Source organism: Talpa occidentalis, unplaced genomic scaffold (genome assembly GCF_014898055.3).
Source record: "Talpa occidentalis isolate TD23 unplaced genomic scaffold, MPIMG_talOcc4v2.1 talOcc4.10, whole genome shotgun sequence".
Taxonomy (NCBI): domain Eukaryota; kingdom Metazoa; phylum Chordata; class Mammalia; order Eulipotyphla; family Talpidae; genus Talpa; species Talpa occidentalis.
Window position 1 is genome coordinate 82,950,644 of NW_023600993.1, and position 20,279 is coordinate 82,970,922.

Below are 20,279 nucleotides of genomic sequence, written 5' to 3' on the forward strand. Positions count from 1 at the left end.
AATCCAGACACTGTCCCATATAAATATTTTAGATGCTATGGAAATTTCTTCGCAGTGGGTAAATAGACTCTTAAGATAATCCTTGTGAAAGATAAACTTGTGAAGTTCAGTGACAAAATCTTCATTACTCAAATTTTCTTAGGTTTCTCCATCTTATGAGAACAAGTAAGGTTGCACGAACAGCCATAAATCTAAATCTAAGATATATTTTCATAAGATGAAAGTATTTTCATCTTATGAAAATACATCTACACTGATATATTTTCAGATGAAAATATATCTACACTGCTGTGGAAAGTGGGGTGTATGTGTGCTGAATGGAAGGGCTCCCAGAGACATCTTTCACTAGCTCATCAACAAATCCAGGGCATTCAGATTTGTGTCAACAAATATCCCCATCATGTCAGATATGGTCACTTTATCTTGTTAACGTCTCCTTTTTTCTTTGTAGTAAAGACTTATTTTTTGTGTTTCTTTTTTGGCCTCAATCTTATTAAGATGGAATTAATATAAAACATTGTATATGTATAAGGTGTACAAGATGATGATTTGATACATGTATATATTGCAAAATGATTACTACACTAAGGTTGGTCAACACATCCATCACCCCGAATAGTTACCTTTTTTTAAAAAAAGATTGATTTATTTATGCATAAAAGAGCTGAGGTGTAGGCCAGAGGTGGTGGGGGTGAGAGGATTCACCAGAGAGAGTGGGGAGCAGAAGGCGGATTGAGTGAAATACACTGCTGAGGGGAGCAGCTGGCAAATTAGGAGGGTTAGCACCATGTGGGTTAGCAACCTGGCCTGGGATCGTAACTCTTGCTGCAGTGACTGCAGATTGCTTCATAGTGCTGAGACTGAACCCTTTGTGCCACCAGGGAGGCCCCAGTTACTTTTTTTTAAAATAGTTACCCTTTTTAAAAAATATCCTGGTAAATTCTTTAACAGGTAGCTAAGTGTTAATATAAGAAATCACCTCCCTCTTAGTGACTTAAAATGACAGCCATCTATCTAGCTTGTGCTTTTATTAGTTGGCTATATGGGCTGGACTCTGGTGGTTTTCCCTCTGTGTTGGTCGTTGGCTCTGGGTTGGGTAGGGGGCTTTGCTGAACTCAGCTGGGCTACCTTGGCTGGGCTACCTTGGCTCTGGGCCATGTCTCATCCTCCGGCAGCCAGCTCAGCTTATTCACACGTCAGAGCAATGTTCCAATAAAGTGGGGGAGGATGCAAGGCTCCTTAAGAGGCTCTGAAAAGGCACAGCACGTAGCCTCTGCATGGCAGTCACCTCACTTCTATTCTCAGAATTTGCCTTAACCTATCAATGGTCACAACAGAGAATGGGCAGCATTTCTGACTCTCTGTGTCCCCTACTTATTTCTTCTCCCAGAATCCACTGGGAACAGTGAAGTAGACCTTGGGCCTCCTGTTCTACTCTGCACATCTACTCTCTCCGAAGGCAGACAGTGGAACTCTGATCTAGTGGCAAAGCCTGCCTCTTGAGATGTTATGAAGGAATTTGGAAAATCATTTTCTCTCTGGACATGCTTGACATTCTTTCCAATGTTTTGCTAAAGAGAAGAGGAAAGTCAGCTTTGAGACTTGAGCTCATCAGTGCCTTCCTGCTCTCTCACCAAACTCTACAAGTTGTCCCGATATGGAAACCACAAGCCACAAAAAGCTAATAAGCCCTTGAAATGAGGCTGGTGCCACGAAGGCACTGAATTTAATTTTACTTAAAATTAAAATTTAAGTGCTGATGCTCAATTCCATTATTAGGAAACTTTTAAACATGCTCGGAGCAATGTGGGTATGTGAATCTACTTTTTCAGATACAAATTTTACAAAACCTAAATACAGATCAGTGTTTTTGACGTGAATTTCCTGGCCAAATTGATATATATGGGAGTGTGAATACACACCTGAATTCAGCCTTAGTAAATGAATGTAAAATGCTTCATGAATAATTTCCTTACAACATTTGCATATTAAAATAATATTTTAGTTTAAACAAAATATACTATTAGTTAGTTTCACTGGTTTCTTTGTACTATTTTTAATGTGGCCAGAATATTTTACACTGCACCTGAGTCTTGCATTGCATTTCTACTGGAGGAGCAGTTCTGCTTCTTTGGGATGATAGATGTCTTCATCCAGTCCTGGCCTTCCCTACATCACAGAAGCATGAGGAAAGATGGCTGTCATGTTCAACATTTGCAAAGTATCATCCTCACAGCCGATGTATTGTCCCCATGCTACCTTGAAAGGTAAAGCCCATTCCTTTTTTCTTCTGTGGCTTATGTGTGGGGAAATTCATGCAAGACAGATTTTTTTTTTAAAGATTTATTTTATTTTCATACATACAAGAGCTGGGGTACAGGCCAGAGGTGTGGGGGGTGAGAGGATTCACCAGAGGCAGAGTGGGGAACAGAACAGGCAGATTGACCGAAACACACTGCTGAAGGGAGCAGCGGGCGAGTCAGGAGAGGTCTGCTGCACCATGTGGGTTGCTCCCTGGCCAGGGATCCAACTCGTGCTGTAGTGGCTGCGGTTAGCTTCATCGGTTACATCTTAACACCCTGAGCCACCAGGGAGGCCCTTTTTTTTGGGTATTGAACAAATCAATCTATCTATTCACCAAGATGGAGAATATAAGTAGAGAGGAATGGATTTTGTTTTAAATAGGGCTTAGGATCAGGGTTCTTGGCAGCCCAGTTTGGACAACATGAGCTGCCCCAGGCCCCAGCTGACTGGTCATTGAATGGTCAGCCGACCCAAACTGGGCTAATGAGTTGCTCTCCTGGGAGACTGGAATAAAGACAAGGATCCTAGCTCTACCTGGCTGCTTCTTCAAGAGGGGAGCTCCAAGTCCAATGAAGGCGACCACCATCTTCTGTCATGTGTCTGTGGGGTAGGGGAGGCCAGTCAAGATGAAGCAGAGGATGTCTTTTCTGGTCCCTCAGAGAAGACTCCCTGGGTTCCTCCAGGCGCTGACTCTGTCTCTTACTGACCTCTCCCCAAGGCCCTGACCCTGAGATTGTAGGGACACCTCCGTCCCGGCCCTCATAATACATTCCGGAGGGTGCTCATACCTGTAAAAGAAAACACGATTAGCTAACACAGAGTAGTGGCTCCAGATGGGGATGGGAATGGGGGTGGGGTGGGGGAGAGAATTAGTGGGAGAGCTTTGTGTTTATAACTCAAGGGGAAAGAACAGAAGATTTTTTTTTTTTTTTTCTGTAGAAAAAGCCGATCAGTGGCCTCCTTGTTCCAGGGTAGCTGACACAGTTTTCAGCACCACCCTACAGCTGCATTTTGGGTTCAAAAGACTTTTGTGGCTGGCCTGGGAAGCAGATCACCATTTATAACATTGTTTCTATTGGAGACACATTCCAAGATCCAAACAATGAATTTAGTTGAGAATGTTGGCTTCCAGGAGGGATGAGCTGAACCCGGCTGTACCCTAGGGATTGGCTACCCATTAACCATTAGACCTGCTTCCCTTTTGGCTTGGGGACCACACGCTTAGGGTTGGGGTCTGCTTGTGGGGGGAAATTCTGATCAGATGCAGGGAACAGATAAAGGGAACCCCATAGCTGGGGTGTGCTCGGACATCGGTGCTCTGAGAGACCCTGGAGGTCCAGGGAAGCATAAGCGAGGGAGGTGAGAGGTGGACAAAGAAACTTGGCCTCCTTCGCATTGCTGTCACGTCTGCCAGCCCGCGAAGTCCAAGGGGCCTTGCTTAGCCCCTGCTCAGTTCAAACCCCTTTTGGAATTAGCCAGGGTGTCAGATTGAAAAAACCAAGAATCCCACACCCTCTGCCTGGAGAAGTCGGGGCGCTAGAGGCGGCTCCGCGGGGCAGCGTGACTTCTCCCAGGGAGTGGCTGTCACAGGGCGAGCAGCTCTTCCCCCTTTGGAGAGCGGTACTGGGGTGAGGGGAGACAACTCGGCCCCCCACCCCTTGCTGCTCCCCCCTAGCCACTCCCCGCTTCTTCCACCCCTCCCCGCCCCCAGCCCGGAAGAGGTGCCGGCGGTCGGAGCCCGGCCCGGCAGGCGGCGAAGGGGGGCGCGCAGCCCCAGCATTGTCTAGCGGGGAGGGGAGAAGCTCCGCCTCCAGGGGGGACGGAGGGCGGGAGAGGAGCGAGGAAGAAAGGCGAGGGGAGAGGAGTGGGGAGAGATGGAGAGCTAGAGAAAGACCCGGAGAGAGGACGGTCCGGCCGGGTACTGGGTATGGGCAGATAAAGCCAGAGGGCGTGGAGCGGCGGAGGGGGCGCTCGGAGGGCGGGGCGCCCGACCCCCGATCGCTCGGCGGCCGCCTGCCCAGCCCGCTGGATTGGAGTCGGGCTGGCTGAACGCTGACCCGGGCGGGGTGGCGCCACCTCCCGCCCGCGGCGCCCAGTCACTTTGCAGCCCCACGGCCCCCGCGGCGCGCGCGATGCAGCCGGCTCCGGACGCAGGCAAGGGCCGGGGCGCGGGCGCGGGGCGCAGGGCGTCTGGCTCGGGGTGCTGCCCCCCGAGCGGTCCTCTCTACAAAATCTCTGTCCCGCCTCGGCGAAAGTTTTCCTGAGGTGTCCCCTGCCCGATGCAATCCAGCCTCTCAGCCCTCGCCGGCCTCTGCTTTCCTGCCTTTGCCCCCAGCGCAGGGGTTCCCGGGTGTGCGGGCGCGCCCCGGGCGGTGCAGGCGCGCGGCCCCAGCCCACGCGTCTCGGGCCGGAGAAAGTTGCAGTCCCGCGTCCCCGCACCCCAGCTGAGGTGGGCGGGGGGGTGGGGTGTCCTTCGGTCTCTCCGCGCCAAGGGCCGGGACAGAAAGGCGTCGCGACCCCGTCCCCGGCTTCGCGGGACTCCTGGAGGGGTGGCACGGGGCGGCAGGTGCATGGGCAGCCCTGGAAGAGCCGGAGTCCAAGCCGGTTCCCCATTCCCAGCCCAACGACAGTTCCCCGGAGGGTGGGCGGCGCGCGCGCGGAGGGTTCCCAGCCTTCAGAGGGACTCAGGTTGCGGGGGCACCCATGGTGCTCCCTTGTCCCCTCGCCCGCCTTCGGGGCTCGTGCCTGAGGTCGTTGGGGACCTCGGCGTCATGTTCTCTCGTGGCTGAGAGACGGGAGCCTTGGGCGACCCAGCCACTTCTGCATTTGGAGAGCCTGCTTTGCCTCTGCTCTTAAGCCGGTAGACACCTGGGGACAGCACAGCTTGGGTGGGGTGAGGAGGGATTGGGGGGTGGGGGTGTGGGGGGAACTTGCCCGAGCTCTGTGGGTCCTGGGTGTTCACAGTACCTCTGTGCCTCACTGACTGAAGGTGAGCTGGGGAGGCTTCTCAACGCTGCCATGCCCTTTATTCCCAGGTGTCTGGAATCTGCGTCCCTAGAACTGTGTTTTCCCAGAGGACAGAGGCCGTTTATAGTAAGAGACCAGGTTGACAGTAAGTACCTGACATGAGATGAATGAATGTATGAATCAATGAGCTGACAAATAACTTGTCCTGGAGTGGGACTGGATTGCTGCCACTGATCTGCTACAATAGGAGGAAAGAATTAGAAACAATGATGCTTTGAAACAGCTGCAAACTGAGCCAGGAGCCTTTTTTCCAGAACATCTGGAGGAGGAATCTGAGTTGGGATTAATTTGTCAATCTGCATTTACTCAATGGGAACATTTTCTGCACGTGGACTGAAGAATTAAAGAAACTTCTCATGGCTAAGATACATTGCATTGTTTGAGGAGCGTTCATTTAAAAAAAAAAAAAGTATCTAAATGTAGGGCCCCAGGGACTAAGTGTGGAGTGGACCTGGGAGGGACCCATTTGGGGTTAGAAACCCTGGCAGGAGGCCCTGAATGTGAGCAGCAACTATGCTTTTCCCTCTAGACAGATTATCCTGATGCTTGGGACCCTTCCAGGTCAATGGGTTCGGATATCAAATGATGGCTGAGCTGGGGTGGCTAAACTGGGGTAGCTGTGGAAAGCAGGCCTAGCAGTTGCCCTGGAGGCCCAGAGTCTGCCCAGGCCCCTGGGAGCATGGGATGGTGTAGCTTGAGATCCCCTGTGCTGGGGAGTCTAGAAGGTGAATCCTGTTCCTTATGCAGAAGATGGCAGAGCAGGGTCTCCCCCGTGGCGCAGCGGTTGAGCGCTGGGTTGCGAAGCTGCCCGCAGCCTCTGCGGCGCCGGTTCGATCCCCAGCTGCTCCCCGGCCACTGGAGGAGGGTCCCACATGGCGCGCAGACCTCTCCTGCCGCCCGCTGCGCCCCTCAGCAGTGTACTTCGTTCCTTCTGCCTGCTCTGTTCCCCACTCTGGCTCTGGTGAATTCTCTCACCCTCCCGCGCTTCTGACTGTACCCAGTGCTTGTATAAACAAAACAAACAAACAAACAAATAAATAAATAAAAAAAAAAAAAAAAAAAAAAAAAAGAAGATGGCAGAGCAGAAGTAGATATTGGGGCTACAGGATAACCTTTGGGGTACAGCCTAGAGCGATCCCCATGTTCCTCTGCCTTCATTTTTATCTAGTGAAATCTGATTAGAATAATGAGGGGTACATTGGGGGAGCCTGACTGAGAGTAGTTCAGGGCATCTGGGGCCCCAAGTTGTGCTCTCCTCAAGAAGATGGGGGATGTGCCCTCTGCATCCTAATGAGTGGGTCAGGGCATGTGCAGTTGTGCAGTAACTGCACCTGCTGTATCTGCAGCTGGCAGCACCCCCATCTTCTTGAAGGTGGTCTGACTGCCCCTGGGGCTCTAGGGTCCACCTCCCTGCATCTCTGCATATCTTCTGTTTTGGGATTCAAGCTCTCTTCAGTTTGTGTTATTTTAGAAGTTCTTCAGAGGCGGTGGATGATGCTGCATCTTCTATGCAATCTCTCAGTTCCCCACTCTGGCCCACCGAGACCTGTCAAAACACCAGTTTTGCTTTGATTTCTTGATCTGTTTCTTGATGCCCCACAGCCAAGCTTCATGTCTGCTTTCTGTACGTGAGTGGCTTAGGAATGACCCAGAGAGTTGGCTGGAGAGGTGCCCAGGATCATGGCACCTCTGCTGGAGTGCCAAGGACTGAACTGGGGAACTTGCCAGAAAGGGGTCTTGTTACCAAAGCACAAAAAAACCTTGGCCTGATTATTGCCTTCAGTTGTCTCTAGGATATAGTGGTAGGCAGTGTCTTCATTGGAAGGTAGGGTATAGAGGCAAGACTCTATTGCCAGAGGATCCCTCAGAGAAGTTGAAAGAGACCAAGAGATGTACTGGGTGACACAATGAGCAGTCTTGGGACTTGCCTGCGTCTCCTTCCCATTTCCCCCAGAATGAGACCTTGGGCAGATCTCAGTACTGCTTGGAATGGAACAAAATATCCAGGCTGTGTTTTGAAGCCATAGTTGCCCAGAGCTGCTATAACAGGGCTTATAAAACTGTGGCAGTGGTCCCCTCCTGCCACATCCCAACCTTTCCTTCCCTCTCTACACTGCGATCCAGTTATTTACCCCAGTGACACATTGCCTGTTTAAACGCCTCCCTGCCTGAATTTTAAATAAGTCCTTAAGGTCGGTAAGGTCCCACAGGCCCATGATTACTGGTTTCATTTACTTGGCCTGTTTGTGGGTTCTCATGGAGGACATGGCTGTGGGAGTGGAGGGAGGGAGACAGGAGGCACAGGGGAAGCAGGGCACAATAAACAGGGACAGCCTCCAGACTCGACTGGCTGGGCAGCCAGAGGGTCATTTTTAATCATCTCTGGGATAGCAGACCCAAGTCTGTAATCACGGTTGAGATAGCTGCTTGGGATGACAGCTTGGGGCTACAGAACTTCTGCCCCAGACAGCTGTGACTGAACCAGAGAACAGCGTGGGGAAGGGCATTTGGCTTGTTCACATGGGACTAGCAAAGTGACTTAGCAGGGCTTTTCTTATTCTTTTGTGGTGTTTGTTGATTTCTGTAGTGCCAATGTTCCCTCCATGGCTAACTTCAAGCTACCAACATGGCATCCCTGAACAGTGAATTGGGAAGAGATGCATTGTCAGCCCTTGTATGCTTGTAGGAGCCAGCTCCAGCACCCAGCTGGCCACGACTGAGCTGGGATGTGGCCTCAGTGGTCTTAAATTCCAGTTTTGTCCATGGGGGTGAGGAGGATAAAAATTGTCCCACATGGCCAAAATTTGGGATATGTTCAAGCTCTACCAGGAACAGTTGGATGAGTCATGGTGTGTGAGACACTTCTGGGGTTCATTTAAAGATTTAGACTACCACCATTATCCATTTCCAGAACTGTTCCATCATTAAGATGTTTATACTGTCTTTGTGGGCCTCAGTTTCCCTATCTCCAAGCCATGGATTGGATGAGTCCATGGGTCCCTTTGAACCCCTGGGTCTCTTCGGAAGAGGCCACTACGTTCTCCTGTCCTCACAAGAGCAAAACCTTTAACAAAAGAAAAGCTTTCATGTGTCCACACCTGCTTGCCCACCATGGGACCCTCCAAAACTTTTGTTAGCATCTTTCCTACTGGCAGTGGGGAATCAGTGCACATTTTACTCAGTAAAATTCTGCCTTCTGTGTGTACCAGTTTCACTTCATCACACAGTATAGTGTGTCCCCACAGGAGCCCTGAGGGCTGGGAGGGAGGAGCTGGTTTCTTTTGGGAAAAAATGATCCCTACTTTCCTGAATCACTGGGCTGTGTCACAGATACCCAAGTAGAATCCAAGAAAAGCCCACGGAGAAAGAGACTTTTATATGACAGAATTCAACAGCTGTGGGTTTTACTCATAATGTTCTGTTGACAGTCCTACATAGGGGATTCCCTGGACCAGCAATTCCGCTCAAAGGAATTCTTATTCTAAGCATATAATTGGACAAGTGCAGAGCAGTATGTGCAAGGAGATGTCCTTTACAGCATCATTTATAACAACAATAGTGGAGACTAAATGCCCAACAAACATAAATTTATTAATTATGATCTATCTATACATTGGAATGCCCCGTGGCTATAAAAGATACAGATGTGTATAAACTGACATGGAAAAATATGATATATTTCTTAAACTAGGTTATCAAACTGTGCTACTTTTGTAAAATATATCATGTCACTCATTTATATTTTCTTTTGGAAGGCTGTATGGTAAAATGTTAATTGACAGTGATTGCTGGTTGGTGAAATTTTGGGAGAGTATGATCTTAATCTTTTTTATACTAATCTTTTTTATTATAGCAAAATATGCAACAAAAAACTACCCTTCCAACCTTTTTTTTTAAAAAAAAATTATTTATTTATGCATACAAGAGCTGGGGTACAGGCCAGAGGTGTGAGGGGTGAGAGGATTCACCAGAGACAGAGTGGGAAACAGAACAGGCAGATTGACTGAAGTACACTGCTGAGAGGAGCAGCGGGAGAGTCAGGAGAGGTCTGCTGCTCCATGTGGGTTGCTCCCTGGCTGGCCGGGGATTGAACTCGTGCTGAAGAGGCTGCTGATTGCTTGATAGTGCGGTGCTTAACCCCTTGTGCTACCAGGGAGGGCCCTCCTTCTAACCATTTTTAAGTGTACCATTAAGTGACTGGCTTAGTTTTTCAGGCTGCTATAGCAAAATACTAGAGACTAGGTGACTTATAAACAACAGACACTTATTTCTCCCAGTTCTGGAGGCTGGCAGTCTGAGATCAGCATGGCCACGTGAAGATCCTTTTCTAGGTCACATATTTGGTGTTGCATTCTTACTGAGTAGAAAGAAGGGGCTAGGGAGCTCCTGGGGTTTCTTAAAAGGGCAGTAATCTCATTCATAAGGGTTTCACCCTCATGACCTAATCACCCCACCAAACACCCCCACCTCCTGATATCATCCCATTACGGGTTAGGATTCCAGCACATGACTTTTTGAGAAAAGCGAACATTCAGTCCATAGCAGTAGCAGTAAGTGTATTCATAGTATTTTATGACTACTGCCATTATCCATTTCCAGAACTTTTCCATCATCCCCTGCACAGACTTTGTCTCCATTAAACATGAGCTCTCCATTCCCTCCTCCTCCTCATCCCTGGTAACCTCACTTCTACTTACTACAGCTACTGATTTGCTTATTCTAGGTACCTTACAGAATTGGAATGGTTCAATAATTGCTCTTTTGTGGATCTTCCTCTTTTTGTCTATCTATATGTTTAAAATTTAAAAAGAAAGGGAAAGAGAAAACCCTGGGAGGGAGTTGTGGTATGTGGTCTTTGGTGGTTTCATTTCAGGTTGTGCCATGAGGTCCTTCCTGCTCCGCTGCCATCACCTAGGGTGGAGGTCATGGTTTGACCTCCCTCTCAGCCTGGCAGCACGGAGTCGGCATTCAGGGGTTGAGAGGGCTGCCCACGGTGTGGCTTGCTGGTCTCTGACAGCTGGGCTTTGGACCAGGCCCCTGTTGCCGAATCATCCCATTGCAGGGTGCCCTGTATGAGGTGGTCATTTGGAGGTGTACTTGGGGCTCACCATGCCTCGAACCTAACAGCTGGTCTGCAGTGGTAGAGGTCCCAACCAGGTGGAAGTGTGTTGCTGAGATCATTCTTCCCTGATAATTGAAGACAAATGTCTTCACCTTTCTATTTCAGGCATCCTTTGTGTGTGTTCTAGACCCTGCTGCTTGACTCAACTTCTGAAATACCCGCCATGGTGACTGTGAGCATGGCTGTTGAAAGTTTTACCCACAGACTGGATCAGCCTGACTGTGTGCAGGGAGGACTTTAGCTGGTGGGGTCGAAGTGCTTCAGGGGGCAGGGCAGCTCGGACGATCAGTGCCCTCTGCTGAAGCTCCACGTGGTTGATCAAGTGGGTACTTGGGGCATGGATTGCGTAGGTGACATGTGCAATGCGGGGAGGAGGGGCAGGGAAGATGGTGTGTAAGTTTCAGGTTCTGTTCTGAAGCGAGAGGAGGCAGGAAGCTTATGGACCAAGAATTGGGACACTAAGTTGCATGGCTGTAGTCAGGGATCACAGGAGCAGGCTGAGTGGCTTTTCTCTGGAACACCTCGTTCTGTGGAAAATGCTTTAAGTTCCATGTCAAGTGATCCCCAGAAGGGCTCGCCAGATCCTTCAGCGAGGTGGTGAAAGAATGTGTTTGGGAGGGATAGACATGCTCCCTGGGCTGCCTGAAGTTTCTTTGCTGAGCTCTTTCTGTTTCCTATCTGCCTAGCTGGAGGCAGACAATTGGGGAAGTATAAATATTTGACTGAGATGGCCTTTGAAGATCATTTATGAAGTTCTGTTTTTCCTAGTGCTGATTTTCTTTAGCGTTAGTCAGTCCACAGGTGGCAGGGCAGACAGAAGAGGGTGTGAATGTGGTTTTGTGGAAAACTTCCCCTCAGCCTCTGGAAATATTCTGGAAACCCCCTACCCCTCACACTGCCTGGCACCAGGAAGGGTCCGAGAAAACCCCGCCATCTCTCCAAACCCAGAGTCTCACCCTATAGTGCCAAAAAAGGAAGAGTTGCTGGGGTTCCCTTTAGGAAGGGGATGTGAAGTCAGAGACGAGCCTCAGAGAAGCCACTTGGTAAACAGGAAGTGTGGGCGGCAGAGCAACCTGGGCTCTAAGGAAGCGGCTGGAGGAGGGCCCTGCTCACCTGCGGTCCCTGCAGGGCTGCAGCCCCTAGCTGGGCAGCTGGTTGGAGCCTGGGAGTGAGACAGGCCTCGGGCCTTCCCTGTGGAACAGGGTGCTACTTAAATCTTGTAATTATGGGGCTGGAGGAGAACTTCATTTGTCCTCACCCAGGTAGGACATTAAAACTACTCTATAAAATAGCTCTCAGTTTTGAGAAATGCAGGTCAAGGGATGCCGAGTCTCAGTTGTCCTGTGAAGGCCAGGGTGACCCCAACCAGCCTCCCACTCTGTCCTTGGCCCCGCTTGGCACTCTGGCTTCCTACTTTGTTGAACTGCAGCACATGAGGGGTGCATCTTAGCAGAGCCCCTCTAGTTGAAGGTGATGGAGGTGCTGCTTCCTGGAGGCAGAGGCGACTGTAGATACTGGAGGGTTAACATGCTACAACTTTGGTTTCTCTGAGCCAGTCTAAATTCTCATTCCTCACACTTTCTTTCGCATACCCATACACCCATACATACACATTCACACACATTCACACACACACACATACACACACACACTCACACACACACTCACTACCTTTTGTACCCATACTTATACATTTATATACACCTATAATTTTTCTTTCTGCAGTTTTTATTTCTTTTTTCCTTCCTTATATATTGAGATTTTTTATAGTGAGGTTTTACTTTATGCCTTTTTCTGGCCTAGTTCTCATAATACACAGCTAAGGGTCATGGATTTCTTCTAAACATTCATCCAGAAGGTCACTGTGGCCCACGGTGGGACTTTCCTGTAAAAAAAGTAGTTGCTTTTCCGGGCCTGGAAGTGATTGTTTGGGTGGGTCTCAGGGGTGACCTTCCAGGTCTCACCTGGCCTCCTCTTGTGGGGGTGGGAGGTAGGTCTTTCCGGCTGGAATCCCAGGACCATTTCCTCAGCTCTTTCCCCAGCTTGTACTGGGGCTCTCGGTCTTGTGTGTGGAAGCAGGAGGGCAGGTGGGGGCGTTGGAAAGAGCAGGGGCTTGGCTGTTGGCAGACCAGGCTGCTGGGGGATCCCAGTGTGGCCACCTGCTGCATCTCAGTTCCTTGCCTGGCAGTGGGCTGGGCAGGGGCTGTCTCCAGGAAGGAACGAGGCTGCCAGTGTGAGTCTTGTGCCTGCATTGTACCTCATATTGGTTTGTCAGCTTTCCGGGCTTCTTCCTGGGGCGGTGGGGGGTGGGGGTGGTGGGGGGGTGACAGGCAGTTTGTGGGGCCCTTGAGTGTGAGGGGGTAGCTCGTTCTTTAAACGGGGGCTGAGATGTGATTTCAGATCCATGGCCCTGTGACACCGCGAGTGCTTGGGCCCTGGACAGGGTCTCCATCCTGCAGGCCTGTCCCGCAGTCGCCTCCCTTCCCCGTGGCTCCAATGTGACTGGCCACTGAAACCAGCCTACTCCTGCCTCCCAGCCAGAAGCTTAGCCGGGGAACCAGAGACAAAACACTGGGCTTCCTGTCAGCTCTGTGACCTGAGACAAGTCCCCTAACCTCCGGGATCTTCTCTTTCCCATCTGTAAAATGGTGAAAATAAAGCCTGTGCCATGGGTTCTTGTGATGGATAAGATGAGGCTTCTAAGATCTGGTTATCAGCAGTGCCACACCACTTGGGGGCTTTTTGATAAACGCACATTGTCAGACCCCACTCCATAAGTGCTGAGTCAGAACTGGGGGCTGGGGGCACCGTAACCTCTATTTAGTGAACCCTCCAGAGGATTCTGATGTGCTGGCATGAGAACCAGAATGGCCAGGTCAGGTGATTTTTAGCTGAAAGCTTTCTTCCCCTTCACCACAAGAGAAGCTGTAGACAACAGGGGTTTTACTTTGCAGCCAGAGAGTCCTGGGTTCGAATCCTAGCTCTAACCCTCCTTGATCTTGTATCTTTGGACAAGTTACTTTGCGATAGTTTCGTCTGCGAAGTGGGGACATCAGGGTTCCTTTCTTCTTGGGGTGGTTATTAGGATTGAACGAATGGAAGCAGGTAATCGCCTGCCCTGTGTAAGCTGGGATTTGTGGCAGCTGTTTGTATTCATATTCGTTGCTTTGCTGTTAGCACAGTAATAACACGATGGCTGTTGGTAGGGAGAGTGTGAAGGCAGACGTGAGTTGTCTTCTGCCAGTGCTCTTGAACTAAACCCTTGCTGGCCTGCCTGCCTTCAGGTCAGTGCCATCCCACTTCAGGCAGGGCAGACCAGCCTCTTCCCAAATACTTTCTCCTCCTTCCCTGCCCCTTAGCATTCTTTGGGGTGGGAAGGGCAGGTTTTTATTTACAGTCAAACAGACCTAAGAAATGGAGAACATACACGCAACACACTTGGCCTTCACTCTCCCTCTGGTGGTACATGATGCTGAACTTTTAAAAGATTTATTTTTATTTATTTATGCATACAAGAACTGGGGTGTAGGCCAGAGGTGTGTGTGGGGGGGGCAGTGATAGGATTCACCAGAGGCAGAGTGGTGAGCAGAGCAGACTGTTCCTCTTTCCCCCTTCAGTTTCAACCGAGGACTTGCCAAGGGCACACAGCTCTCTCCCTGCCGGTAAGGAAGTGGCTCTGTGGGCTTTGTACCCTGGGAATTCTCCACGGAAACACAGCTGAGGGGAGCAGCGGGTGAGACAGGAGAGGTCTGCTGCGCCGTGTGGGTAACTCCTTGGCTAGGGATTGAACTCATGCTGCAGTGGCTAGCAATAGCTTGGTAGTGCTGAGACTTTAACCCCTGCACTACCGGGGAGGCCTTGGACTCCTTCTTGAGCAGAGATTGGAAGAGCCCTGTGGGCGGGTGGGTGGGGTCAGGTTAAGGGGATGGGATGTAGGCGCTACATTGGGTGGGGGGATTGATTTGGGATGAATGGCTCCCAGAGGACCTGGGTCTGACCAGTAAGTGGGCCTTCATTGAACAAAGCATGCAGGCAGGAGGCCAAGTGTGCCCTGTTTCCTCCTGAGGCAGGGGAATTTTGTCCACGTGTAGCACAGGCTCAGGTTCAGAGACCATGAGGTAGAATCTCTTGTAATCTCTAGATCTTGGCAGGATTCCAGGCTGAAGCTCAAGTCTCCTTCCTTCTGTGGCACAATAGAACTAGAGTTTCCTGTTTGCCATGGACACTTCTTCCTGCCCCCATTTGAGGGGGTCGAAGTGTGGGGGGTTAGCACTCTGGACTTGGTTCAAAGTAGAGTCCCTCAGGGACTGAAGCGGCAGTCTTTAACACTGTAGTATGAAGCACCATGTCTGATGACCTTTTTCTCTAACCTAAGAACTACAACTTGCCCCCAGGGGGAAGGGCAGGGCTCAGAGAAGAGGTGGGGGCAGGCCCCAAAAGGGGAAGCTATAAGCTTCCAGCGAGCATTTCCTTTGCATCTGGGGCCCAGGGCTGGCTTCCTGGCTTCTGTAGGCGTGGTGCCCTGGTTTGCAGTTGCTCTTTCATGAGCTCTGCGCCTGTCTACACTCATCCTCTGAAGTGCCTGGATGCTCTACACTGCCCGCTTCCCCCTTTGAAATGTCAGTAATGGGGAGGGGGGAGCTAAACGTACAACTCAGTTTGGTTTTATAAAATTTGATTGCTTCCATTCTTTTTTTCCCCAAAGATTTATTTATTTATGCATACAAGAACTGGGGTACGGACCAGAGATGTGGGGTGTGTGTGTGTGTGTGTGTGTGTGTGTATGTGTGTGAGAGGATTTACCAGAGGCAGAGTGGGGAACAGAACAGGCAGACTGACTGAAATACACTGCTGAGGGGAGCTGCAGGCAAGACAGGAGAGGTCTGCTGCGCCATGTGGGTTGCCTTCTGGCTGGCCGGGGATCGAACTCATGCTTCAGAGGCTGCGGATTGCTTCATGGTGAAGTGCTTAACCCCTTGCACCACCAGGGAGGCCCCCTGATTACTTCCATTCTTAAAAGGCTGCTTTGAGATGCATTTGGTGCTGTCCTCAGCCTACAAAGCTCTATCCCTACCTGATTTCCTGGTGTTCCTCGACTCTAGTTATACACTGGCTCAACCTATGGAGACTTTAAAAAAGCTCATACCCGGGCCCCTCCCGGAGAGTCTGATGTGAACAGTCCAGGTTGTAGCCTGGACATTGGGAGTTTTAAACCACCCCTTCTGCGTCCCCGCACCCTATCTAATTCTGGGCTAATCAGCGCCCAGAATTAGAACTTCTGAGATGTGAATCTCAAGGCCAGCTGTTCCTCCTTCCCCCTTCAGTTTCAACCGAGGACTTGCCAAGGGCACACAGCTCTCTCCCTGCCGGTAAGGAAGTGGCTCTGTGGGCTTTGTGCCCTGGGAATTCTCCACGGAAAGTTCTGTCCCTGAGCCTGTCTCTTTCTCCTAGCAATGCTTTCCTAGAGACCGGGATGCCTGGTTCCTATAAATTGGCTTTAACCCTCCCACCGCACACTCTATCCTGTGAGCTGAGGCCTGGCTTCTGGTGTACAACCAGGAGGACATTTGGAAAACCAAAACGAAGAAACCACTAAAGCGGGTCATTGTCTCACCCTGGACTTTCCTGCTAGGAGCTGACCAGCTTTCTGTTCTGCATTTACTCTCCCACTGGCAACTTTCCAGTCGATCGATAAGGTAAGAGAACCCTAGTCTCTAGCCTGGAATTAAACTGTGTGGGGACTAGCTAGCATCTGGGGATGCTCTGAGACGCGACTGATGGTGTTGTGTGTCCTCCGGGCGCCCCGACAAAGCAGTGAGGGCCCTGGAGCTTGGAGGAATCAAGAGATGAGGAGAGGAGGTTCTGTGGTCTTTGGGAGAGCTTTGGATGCCTTTTCCCACTTTCTCAAACTTTCTGAGAATTGGGTATTTGTCTTCCTCACAGGAAGTTGAGCCTGTGAATTTCAAGGGCGTGGGTGGTGCCTCAATTATTCTTGAGGCTATCTGGTGTGGAAGGCTGGAAACACCTGTGTGGGGTCTGTGAAAAGGAAAGGAAGGAGCTTTTGTGCAACTGCTACAAAGTTTTCACTGGTCCTGGGCACTCTGTCCCCATCCCTGCAGCTTCACTTCATGGGTCCTGAGGGGGCAGCCATTTCCTCTCAACTCTGAGGGAGATTAGGAGAAGGTGACAGAGCTGCTTTAGGCCAACTTGGCGCGGGGGTAGTGGACGCTGCTGGCACCCACCCTTTGCCTATTGGGTGTTATAGGTGCTGACGGATATTAGCTGCCTGCTCGTCCTGAGAATTGCTCCTTCAGGGAGATGCCTGTGAACCCACCCCCTCCTCCCTGGGGTGGCCCTCAGCCAGCGACTGGCACTGGGTTACAGAGGCCTGGTCTGCCTGTCTCAAGATGGGAGCAACTCCTTGTAGTTATTCACACCTCAGAGCCCTCCTAAGATCAAACTATGGCTGGACTCCAGGTGAACTCCCATGGCTCGTGAGCAATTTCCTCTGGCCCTTCCTGCTTCCCTCACCCCGTGCAGACGTCTCCTGAAACACATCCTCAGCAAATCATCTGCACAACAATCCTCTTTGGGGCTCCACTTCTAGGAGTCCCCTAATCTAAGAGAGCAAACTAGCTTTCTTGGGCCTGGCTGTTGAACCTACTCTCTCCTTTGACGAAATAATAATGATAATGGGAATATTTGCCGGACAGCTCCATAGGCTGGGAGCTGCGGGTTCAGAGAGACTCCAGATGCAGGGAAGGAATGAAGCAGCAGACAGGTGGTTTCTGTGTAGTGTAAATGTTGTGAAGAAGGACTGGCTGAGGTGTGAGTACCCATCCTCCCAACACTGCCCAAGGGGCAGTTAACCTTGGAGTTAAGTTTTGCATCAGGGTTCAGGGAACATGTGCATTTGCTTGCATTTGAGAAGGAGCATGAAAAGCAAGCCTTGAAGGTGCTCTGTGGCTGTGAGGTCGTCAAGTTCAATGTTTTAGGACCTTCCCTTTGTAAAGATACTCTTGGCTCTTAGGGAATTCTGTGTCCTAAGTTGTCTTTGAAGCAGGCGGGAAGTAATGGATGGGTCTCCACAGGACACACGAGGCTCTCCTGAGGAGCTGGATGGCCTGGCCCAGTCATTTAAGGGCCTTGAGGAGAACCCAGAACATTCTGCCAGGGCCTGAAGTCATCACAGAAGGGAGGTTTGGCTGGTTGGTGGCCCCAAAGGGTCTGTAACACGATGAGGGCCTGGGTGGCTCAAATTCCAATTGGACAAATTCTACTTGTCTACAGATGTTTTAGCAGATGTACCTTGTAGATAGTTGGTAGGCCTTCAGTGGATTTTATCTCAAGTTTTTATAAAGAGAAGCTGTACTGATTTAGAACTCTTGAGGAGTAAATAACCACGTTGATAGAAGGAGATCAGTAGGTTTAGATATGTTTTAGATTTCCAAAGAGCAGCTCTACATTAAAAGTCATTCCTGTCAAATCTGCCCTTTTCTTCTCGTCCCCTGTCCTCCTGTCTGTGTGGTGAGCTGTGAGCTGTTTCCGTTCCATGCTCAAGGAGCTGGCAGATGGGAATCCCCTCCTTTCACTCCCGGGCCTGCTTTTCTCCTCTTCAAAATGAGGGTGCCCGTCAGCTGTGTATTTTCAGGGCATCGTGAGATCCATGCTTGCACATGATTCTTCCAAGACATTTTGGAGTCCGGAAGGACTCCATCTAGCCTCCCCCCCCCCAACCCCCACTTTTAGTTTTTTATTTCATAAATTTCTGATATTAACAGAGAAGGCAGAGTAGCAATCAGACTCGCCCAGGCTGCGGACACTGCCGGCGCCCTCAGAGGAAGTGTCCAATAGAATCCACATTCCAGGTCCACTGCCATCTTCCTCTAACCCTTCCTTGTGTGAGGAACAATGTTCTGCTGAAGGAATACAGGCTGGCCTCTACATTTCCTGCCCTTTGTTAGTGCTGCTGCTATGTTTGCCTTAAAGTATATGTAATTTCAGCTGACGCCCAGCCCCTGCCCCACGCTGGCTGCAGGTGGGCAGTGATTCGCGGTGAAGGTTGGGAAGTTTATGAAGAGAGATGCAGATGTTGTCCTTGAGACAGACTAGGGAAGGGCTGTGTGAGTCTGTTACCTGTAATTTCAACTCAGCAACATGGTAGGGTGTGTATTTTCCTCATCCTCCTTCTCCAAGAAATATAAGGTGGAGAAAAGTTCAGGCTGGAGGCAAAGATCAGGCCACCTTCAGACCTGTTGATTTATATCAATCTGGTAAGTAAAAGAGCAGTGATGAGGGAGGTTAAGTATCTTTTCACAGGTTTATTAACTATTTGTATCTTTTGTATGCATGTGTAAAGTAGATGTTTATCTTCTCTGCCCAATTTTCTATTGGATATAGAATCTTTCTCATTGATTTATTAAGGCCTTTACATATTAAGGATATTAGCCTATTGTCATATGTATTATTAATATTTTTCTATTTTGTCTTTAACTTTTTGCTTTTGAATTGGGTAGGATTTTTTTTCTAAACAGAAGTTAAAGTTTTTGTTTGGTAACAATTAACTTTTTTAAAGTAGCTTCTGGATTTTGGGTATTATATGGAAAAGTTTTTCCTACTTCAAGTTTACATGTGTATTTTCTACATTTCCTTCCAACATCTTAATGTTTAACTTTTTGGATTGATCTCTGATTTCTTTTGGTGAAATAAGGCAGGGATTTTGCCCCCCACCTTCGCCTTTCCTAAAGGCCACCCAATTCTCCAGCCACATTGAAGAAAAATAATCTATTATCCCTTGCTATTTAGAAATGCAGCCCACATTCTATGTTCCCAAATTATATGGGTCTATTTCAGTTAGTTATATTGTTTTATTGATCTTTCTATTTTTTCTTCTCAAGTACCACATAGTCATAAAAGCTGTAAAAAAGGTTTAAACTCTCTACTGGTATTGCCAGTAGTTTTTTGTTTTCAAATCTATTAATTTATATATATATATTTTACATCATTGTTCTTTTTTTTTTTTAAGATTTATTTATTTATTTATACAAGCACTGGGTACAGTCAGAAGCGCGGGAGGGTGAGAGAATTCACCAGAGCCAGAGGGGAGAGCAGAGCAGGCAGACTGACGAAATACATCGCTGTGGGGAGCAGCGGGCGGCAGGAGAGGTCTGCATGCCATGTGGGCCCCTCGCCCAGTGGCCGGGGATCAAACCGGCGCTGCAGAGGCTGCGGGCAGCTTTGCAACTCAGTGCTCAACCGCTGCGCCACCATGGAGGCCCCATTGTTCATTTTTGTACAATGTTTGCTTTCTCCTCTCAGGTGTAGTCCCATAAAATCCCCACCACCAATTCATCCCTGCACCATCACCACAGTCCCTTGTGCCCTTCCCTCCCCAGTTTGGACCCCTCTCCCTCCTCCTCCCTGCAGAATGTCTCTGAGTGCTTTTAAGAGGACATGCTCTCAAAAAGGAATTGTCTTAAGAGCGGGGACAATTGCTTTCAGATGTGAAACAAAATTCCTAAATTATAGGTTATGATGGAGGCAGTGAACAAGAGAGCACCCTGCAGAAAACCCAGTGAGCTGAAAGATTCAGTGGAGAGTTCTGAGGAAAATAAAGAAATAGAGATTATGTAAACATGATATGAGACTTGGAAGAGAGTTGCAGGAATGGAGGGATGCTTGGCTGGACAGTGCCTCACAGAGGGGACAGACACTGCTGGAGAACCAACGGTGGAAGGAAGAGAAGCACTCATCAAAGAAAGAATAGAATAATATTTCCTGATTGGAGAAAGACTCAGATGTTCAGGGTGACAAGGTCCATTGATGG

The 20,279-nt window shown here is 49.5% G+C and overlaps 1 protein-coding gene across 6 annotated transcripts in view; it reads left to right on the top strand.

Annotated features, from left to right (window-relative positions):
* Nucleotides 1-4,154: 4,154 nt before the first annotated feature.
* RASSF2 (Ras association domain family member 2) overlaps nt 4,155-20,279 on the top strand; it is a 40,012-nt gene continuing 23,887 nt past the window's right edge. The window contains exons 1-3 of one of the 6 annotated variants that reach the window (XM_037495146.2): nt 4,155-4,229; nt 5,340-5,416; nt 15,905-16,149. The gene's annotated coding sequence lies outside the window, so the exon portion shown is untranslated. Of the gene's footprint in view, nt 4,230-4,732; nt 4,754-5,032; nt 5,165-5,339; nt 5,417-14,921; nt 15,823-15,904; nt 16,150-20,279 lie in introns of those variants that run through there. The other 5 variants (XM_037495180.2, XM_037495139.2, XM_037495155.2 and 2 more) reach the window with 5 other exon arrangements.